Below are 8,585 nucleotides of genomic sequence, written 5' to 3' on the forward strand. Positions count from 1 at the left end.
AATAGACATTTCTCCAAAGAAGACATACAGATGGCCAAGAGGCACATGAAAAGCTGCTCAATATCACTAATTATTAGAGAAATGCAAATCCAAACCATAGTGAGGTATCACCTCACACCAGTTAGAATGGGCATCACGAGACAATCTACAAAGAACAAATGCTGGAGAGGGTGTGGAGAAAAGGGAACCCTCTTGCACTGTTGGTGGGAATGTAAATTGATACAACCACTATGGAGAACAGTATAGAGGTTCCTTACAAAACTAAAAATAGAATTACCATATGACCCAGCAATCCCACTACTGGGCATATACCCAGAGAAAACCATAATTCAAAAAGACACATGCACCCCAATGTTCATTGCAGCTCTATTTACAATAGCCAGGTCATGGAAGCAACCTCAATGCCCATCGACAGATGAATGGATAACAAAGATGTGGTACATGTAAACAATGGAATATTACTCAGCCATAAAGAGGAACGAAATTGGTCATTTATAGATATGTGGATGGATCTAGAGACTATCATACAGAGTGAAGTAAGTCAGAAATAGAAAAACAAATATTGTATATTAACACATATATGTGGAACCTAGAAAATGGTACAGATGAACTGGTTTGCAGGGCAGAAATAGAGACACAGATGTAGAGAACAAACGTATGGACACCAAGTGGGGAAAGTGGTGGTGGTGGTGGGGATGTGATGAATTGGGAGATTGGGATTGAAATGTATACACTGATGTGTAAAAAATTGATGACTAATAAGAACTTGCTGTATAAAAAGGTAAGTAAAATTCAAAAATTCAAAAAAAAAGTATTAAAGAGAAAAAGATGCTCAACATCATTAATTATTAGAGAAATACAAATCAAAACTACAATGGGGTATCACCTCACACCGGTCAGAATGGCCATCATCAAAAATCTACAAACAGTAAATGCTGGAGAGGGTGTGGTGAAAAGGGACCCCTCCTGCACTCTTGGTGGGAATGTAAATTGATACAGCCACTATGGAGAACAGTATGCAGGATCCTTAAAAAACTACAAATAGAACTACCATATGACCCAGCAATCTCACTACTGGGCATATACCCTGAGAAAACCATAATTCAAAAAGACATGTACTACAGGGTTCATTGCAGCACTGTTTACAATAGCCAGGACATGGAAGCAACCTAAGTGTCCACTGACAGATGAATGGATAAAGAAGATGTGGCACATATATACAATGGAATATTACTCAGCCATAAAAAGAAACGAAATTGAGTTATTTGTAGTGAAGTGGATGGACCTAGAGTCTGTTATACAGAGTGAAGAAAGTCAGAAAGAGAAAAATAAATACCGTATGCTAACGTACATATGTGGAATCTAAAAAAAAAAAAAATGCTACTGATGAACCTAGTGGCAGGGCAGGAATAAAGACGTAAACATAGAGAATGGACTTGAGGACACAGGAGGTGGGGAGGGGGAAGCTGGGGCGAAGTGTATGAGTATATACACTACTGAATGTAAGATAGATAGTGGGAAGCAGCAGCATAGCACAGGGAGATCAGCTCGGTGCTTTGCGATGACCTAAAGGGGTGGGGTAGGGAGGGTGGGAGGGAGGCTCAAGAGGGAGGGGATATGGGGATATATGTCGGCATATGCCTGATTCACCTTGCTGTACAACAGAAACTAACACAGTATTGTGAAGCAATTATACTCCAATAAAGATCTATTTAAAAGAAAAGACCTGGTACCCATCTCTCTTCCAGGTGAATTTCCCTCTTCACATGGTCAGCTTAAAACCTCCCCTCAAAGATGCTGATCTCCTTTGGGCTGTCTCAGGATACGGTGTGTTTCAAATAACAAACACTAAGCAGGAGGTAAGGGTTTCTAAACTGTACACATCATAACCATGCATTTCTTCACCTGTTGAAGTCAATGGAACACTGCATTTTTCCTTCCTCAGAATACACTCTAGACCTGGGCGAGAAGCCACTGGCCACATGTGGTTATGTAAACATAAATTCATTAAAATTAAAGAAAATTTAAACTCAGTTCCTCAGTTGTACTGGCCACATTTCTAGTGCTCAATAGCCACTGTGTTGCAAAGCACAGAGAATAGAACATTCCATCAGTGCAAACAGGTCTGTTGGATAGCATTGACCTAGACAGATTTATCACCCCATGGAGAGAAGAGATTCAGCCACCATCTTCTTGCTTCAGACTTGTCTATATTCAACACAAATTCCCCTAACATCCTGAGACTGAGACAGAGCTAAAAATTCTCACATGGCAACCTTGTAAAGGGTATTATGGTCAAAAAATAAAAATTAAACAAGACCTCTATTTTTAAAATGAACTTTGTTATTGGCATTGTTGGTATTTGAAGTCGCTGGAATAAATTAATATAATTAAATAAAAGGCTGAATTCAATTGTATACGTTGTGTTTGACAGTAATTAACAAAAGGACCCAGAAGGCTTATTGCTTAATTGGTTGAACAAAGCAAGAATGTGTTGTTTCTTGCTTCTTTAACCATCCCCATGATTTATTACTTTATTACAGAAATGGTGGTCAGCTCAGTCCCTGGCTGGTACTTAAAGACCCTTAATTTAAACAAAACAGATGCCTCCATTTAGTTCTAAAAAAATTCAACCTTCTTCTCCTCATAGAGTAACAGAGTATTCAAATTCTCTTCTCTATGGGCTCATCTCTAATTTTATCCACAATGATCAATTTAAAAGTACAGAAACTTGGCAGTCAGAAGACTTGATTCCCAAGAGTTTCACCTGTCTACCTGAATTTTACGATTGACTTTATTGTTTGGGTTGTAAGATTGAATTCATCATCACCCCCAACAAGCTCGCCATCATTAGTAAGTATCCCACCGAGGGGACAGAGAGAAGTATTCAGCCAACAATCTAGAGTCAACACTCTATGTGTATTGAAAGCAGATGTTATCCCTGGAGGGGCCCTGATCTATTTCCTCTTTGGGCTCAATGCCATCAATCTCACTGACCAACTTAGAATCCCAACTCCCACAAACATCAAAAAGTCCCCCAGGTCCACGTGATGGTGCTGTCACTGCACCAGAATTTGACATCATTAGAGCTCGTGTTATTGTACCACCTCAAGAGGAGCCTTCCATTTTCCACTGAAAGGCCATGAAAAACCAGTTGGACACCAAGTGATCTATGACCAGTCACCAAATCTGGACATTGACACGGGCTGCCTTGATGGGCACATCTCTACACATTGTGAACACTGTTTATGCTTGTTCTTTAAATGCTCTGTTCAGAATGCAACTTGTTTGGCCAAAGCCCAAAGCACCTACAAGTCTGGCCCTGATTCTTCAAACACCTTGATTTGGGCATATTTCCAGTGATTGTGTTAAGTGCAAATAGCCAAGGAGGTGATATTTTCAGGATTCTAGAATCCTCTCCTATTTCTTTATTAATAACAGTCCCTCCAATCTCCAAACTCTTTGCAGTTTCACCCTCTTCCTCCATGAAATGTGCTCTTTAAATATGGAAGTGTGTCCTTAGCATTGTTTTAATATTGTGAGGATCTTTGCTGGTGTGGTAATTCTTTCCACAGGACTGGGATGTTGATGTTCTCTCATCACTGAAGTCTCTACATGATATCAATACACTATGCTATAATGACATAAAAGCAGCTCACCTGATTTTATTTGGCTCAAAGACAGAGTTGGCATGGTTACTTCACTCCTAGGGTGATAGTTTGCAAGCTCAGCCCAAACAGATTAGATTAATGTTTGAAAATTAAAGTTTCCCAACAATTCCTAAACTGTACAGCTAACACACAGCTAACTGATATTCCAGAACCCTTGACAAATGCTAAAGGAAGATGACAGGGTCAATTCTGCTGCAACTTGGGCTTATGAAAGCCTTTTAACTTTACAGTAAAATGTGACCAGAGGGTAGGGCAACTTTACTTCACTGGGCAACCTTCACGAAGGCACTGCTGACCCCTCTCCTTTAGGAATTGGCCAAGGGTGGCATTGCTTAATGTTTTATTTAAATAAGACCCAGGAGAGCATGAGAAGCTGTTTTTAAAGTCATGACCTGTCCAGATACACCAATGCAAACCCTGTTCAGAGGGTGGAGAATATCTGTTGTGTGGGAGGAGAGCAACAAATGGATTATCTAACCAACACAATTCTCCAACTCTAGCCATGTGGCTCCAGTGGGACCTGCCTGGTACCTCCACAGGATTCCACCCCTTGATTGGTTCCAGGGAGGACACTTGACCTAATTGGGTCAACCAGCACATTCACCAATAATTTTGTTACTGAGACTAAGAAATTAGTTTCTCTAGAAGAAATGTAAGAGATAATGTAAGAATTTATGAGCACTGAACAAATCAATTAATTGCTCAAATTTTCAGCTGTTCTCAGCCTCAGCTCCTCTCCTGGAAGAGCCCACAGTATGAAGGCACAGAAATACCATTTACTATGGACACAGGATGAGAGACTACTCGAGGTCCTGCCGATAGTGGTGAGGATATGGCCCTTGTCTCAAGGAGGCAGCTGGGGCCCTGGAAAGCAGGTAGCCCTCATCTAAGTAGAGGCTCTATAGGAACCCTCTGGAGATGATCCAGGACCTGTGGCCTCTGAAAATAGCCACATCTAACAGACAAACATGAGATTATATGATCAGAAAACAAATCATGCCGAAACCCAAAATTTGATTCTCTCAATCCTGAATCCCACAGTAAAGTTAAAGCATCATTAACTAAGAAAGAGATGCCAAATTCACCCTTCAACACCAGAGTCTGCAATAGTGACATAGTGTTCTGGCCCCACCCACCTCCCCCTGGTCTTACAGCTTCAGTGAGCTCCTGAAGAAATTATAACAGTGAGCATCTGCATTTCTTTGCCTGAGGGTTTTCCTCAAAGATAAAGAAGCCTTCTTTATGATGTGGGGAAGCCCAGCCATGCCTTGGAAGTCACCCCCCCAGGAGCAACCCTCAATCACTGACTGACAGGAGTTGGAGTATAAGCACCTCAGCTCCCTCGCCTCTCCAGCAGGACAGCTCTGAGGTGCATGTTCTACACCATTTCCCAGCGTTTACTGTGAGATTAAGCTCTGATCACCCAAGTGGTAAATGGCTTGATGGTGCATCTGTAATTGGCTGCATTCTCGTCCACACACCCCAACTGGTACTTCCTAGGCTCACCTTCCAGATAGACCACTTGCCCTCGAATCCTTATGTCCTAATAGGGAAACCCACCCTAGAATACATGGCCTGGCCCACCAGAAGATTCCAGCTACAAGAGTTAGTTTGTTCATCAAATTCCATTCTTCATTTATTTATCAATAGTCCCACCCCATGCACCAAATACCCCTATTCCCCTGAATTGAAATTATTCCACCAAACAGCAAGACCAGAGTATGGGCTTCCAGGAAGCTGTGTCCCGAGAGAAAGAGACTGAGGAAGGGGCACATGGTCAATCCTTATCCCAAGCTTATCAATAATATTAGAAGCCCTTCCTCCCCGGGGAAGAATGAGTGAGGAGTAGAGAGAGGCCACTCATGTTCCACTAGCTGATGTCCATCCTTGTGGAAACCTGAAGCCTAGGGAAGCAAGGTTCCTCCTGCATCACACAACATTTCCCTCTCATATTCCAGTTATTTTCCAGTAACTAGTACATACCAGTATTAGAGGATGTACAGGTATACTGTGTAAGTCAGTAGTGGAGAGCATGATAGCTCTCCAGGATAAAGTGAGGGGGATTTAGATGAGGTGGGTATTGGGGAGGAGAAGGGCAAAACAACATGGTGAAGCTCTAAAGAGCGAGATGGTCAGAAAGGTATTCCTAGTGGGGGCAGGAAGGGTTGCCAGAGGGATTTTCAGAGTGAGGTGTCTAGTCCTCAGTCTAAAGTTGTGTGCATTATTTCCATCACTCCACACTTTCAGCCAAGCCTTCCACAATGGCCGTGTCCTGCTTTGGAGAACGGGAATCAAGGAATTGGGTTGAGCTCACTGTCCAGGACAGAGCCGGCAAAAAGCAGCAAAGTCAGATAGATCCAGTAAGACTGGGCTCTCAGGAAGCAGAGCAACATTGGTATAGAAAAGACTGGACACCCATCCTAGCCACATGCCACCACACAGTGCCGATCAAGATAAATTCACTTAGGTCAGATAGTATTTTAAAATTATATTTGACTGTGAACTAAAGCAGGGGTCAGCAAACTTTTTCTATAAAGGGCTACATAGTAAATATTTTTGGCTTTGCAGCCCCACAGTCTCTGTCACAACTATACAACTCTGCCATTGTAGCACAAAAGTAATCAGGGTTAATAATAAACAGATGCCCATACCTGTGTTCCAATAAAACTTTATTTACAAAAACAGGTGGCAGGGGCTTCCCTGAGGGCGCAGTGGTTAAGAATCCACCTGCCAATGCAGGAGACACGGGTTCAAGCCCTAGTCCAGAAAGATCCCACAGGCTGAGGAGCAACTAAGCCCGTGCACCACAACTACTGAGCCTGCATGCCACAGCTACTGAAGCCCGTGCACCTAGAGCCCGTGCTCCACAACAAGAGAAGCCACCACGATGAGAAGCCCACGCACCACAATGAAGAGCAGCCCCTGCTCACCACAACTGGAGAAAGCCCGCGCACAGCAACGAAGACACAGTGCAGCCAAAAATAAATAAATAAATAAATAAATAAATAAATAAATAAATAAACAAATTGAAAAAATAAAAGAAAGAAAAAGAAAGTTGGCACTGTTTAAATAAAACAAAAACAAAACAGGTGGCAGGCAACTAGAGAAAGCCCACACGTAGCAACGAAGACCCAATGCAGCCAAAAATAAATAATAAATTAATTAGTTAATTAAAAAAAAACAGGTGGTGGGGCAGATGTGGCTCCCAGACCTCATTTACCACCACCTGGACTACAGTTTTTTGTCTCATTCCAGCTGCAGAAGGAGGCAAATGACAGATCCTTTAAAAATAAACAGAAATATTCCCAAAGAAATTGTAAGTAAGCTTGAAAAACATAAAAATAGGGTGTTTCTATAGTATAAATAACCAAAAAAGCAAAGAAAACAGAAGAGGGGAATATTAGATCTTATTGTAAGCAGACTCCAATCCTTTTCAGAAAAAAATAGAAATAAACAAATGAATCATTTTTGTAAATCAAAATATAAAACATTGACACTGTAGCCCTCAGCCGCCTTTCTTTTGGACACCCAGATGCCACGGGCCCTCCCTGTTGACAGAGCTTGGGCAGGACCAGCTTTCCTTATGTGACCACAGGCTGCAGTAAGAACATCAACGGGAAAGGGAGGGCTGCTAAGAAGCAAAGCAACTCTCAGCATTTCAGCCGAGCCAACGGGATTCAATTGTAGTAACAGATGAAATTTGACACTCGAGGTTTTATGTTATAGTGGTGAAGAGACTCACAAAGCACAATGCACACACTCCCTGCCTTCCTCCGACACAATTCCCTTGCAGTTGGCATGTGAGGACAATCAGATATAAGCTCTTGTGCGGAGCAAGAGCCATAGCCTCTATGTACTTATATAAACTCCGATCCTTGGCATCCAATTCAGCCAGACTTCAAAGCACCAACAGGAGGAGTCAAGCCAAGTAGAGGGACTCCCAATAGCAGGGCTTGAGGCCAGGCTGTACGAGCCCAGCAAACCTTCCTCCCTGTGCTCCTAAGCCAACATGGGCCCATGGAACATGTTTAAAGGCCAGACCCAGGGGTGCCTCCTGCCTGTTACAACCTACGTTCGGGGCTGCCAGCCCATCATGCCCTTGGAGCGTCAGTGCCGGCACATCCAAGTCTGGCTCCTGATAAAACGAACAGCCTGAGGACCACCCCCACTGCACATGCACAGACAGTCCAAAGTTGTCCGGCCCCATCTCTACTCTCCACACTGCTGACCCCACTTGTCATTGTCCAGCGAGCCTTCACCAAGCACAAGGACCAGGCAGCTCCATCACTCTGGCCACGCAGTTGGGAGGCACAGCTGAGGCCTCTTGTCTTCTGCTGTGGCGAGATCTTGGTTTGCTCCTCCATGTTGGTCAGATGCCTCATATAACAGAAGGATGAGAATCCCCTATTCTTACTCTTTGTTGGGAATGCTATTTTCTTCTCCAGTCAACTCTTTGAGAATATCCTCGACTGCTCTCCATGGGAGGCCTTTGCACATGGCTCTAGGTGGTGGTTGGTTTGCTTGGTGGTGGAGCTCCTACCGTCTCCCTGAGGCTCCAGCTCCTGACAATGACATCTCCTCACAGATTGGTTTGAGCAATGGCCCTCCCAGCTGGTCAGGTCTCCAGTGCCCTCCTCCAACCCGCTGGCTACATCCTTGCATTGCCTCCCTACCCATCTGGCCTTAGGCTAACAGGTGGGATCCAGATGGAAACAAGATATACGTTGCCTTAAGATGGCCCTTGTCCGACATTACTATTCAATACAGTAAGTCTCCTACATATGAACATTCAAGTTGCGAAATTTCAAAGATGCGAATGTGCCCCTGTATGCCAGCGGTTGTACTGTACTACTGTACTTTTCAAGGTACTATACTGTAAGATTAAAAATGTTTTCTTCATTTTTTGTGTTTGTT

The sequence above is a fragment of the Physeter macrocephalus genome, chromosome 1 (genome assembly GCF_002837175.3).
Source record: "Physeter macrocephalus isolate SW-GA chromosome 1, ASM283717v5, whole genome shotgun sequence".
Taxonomy (NCBI): Eukaryota; Metazoa; Chordata; class Mammalia; order Artiodactyla; family Physeteridae; genus Physeter; species Physeter macrocephalus.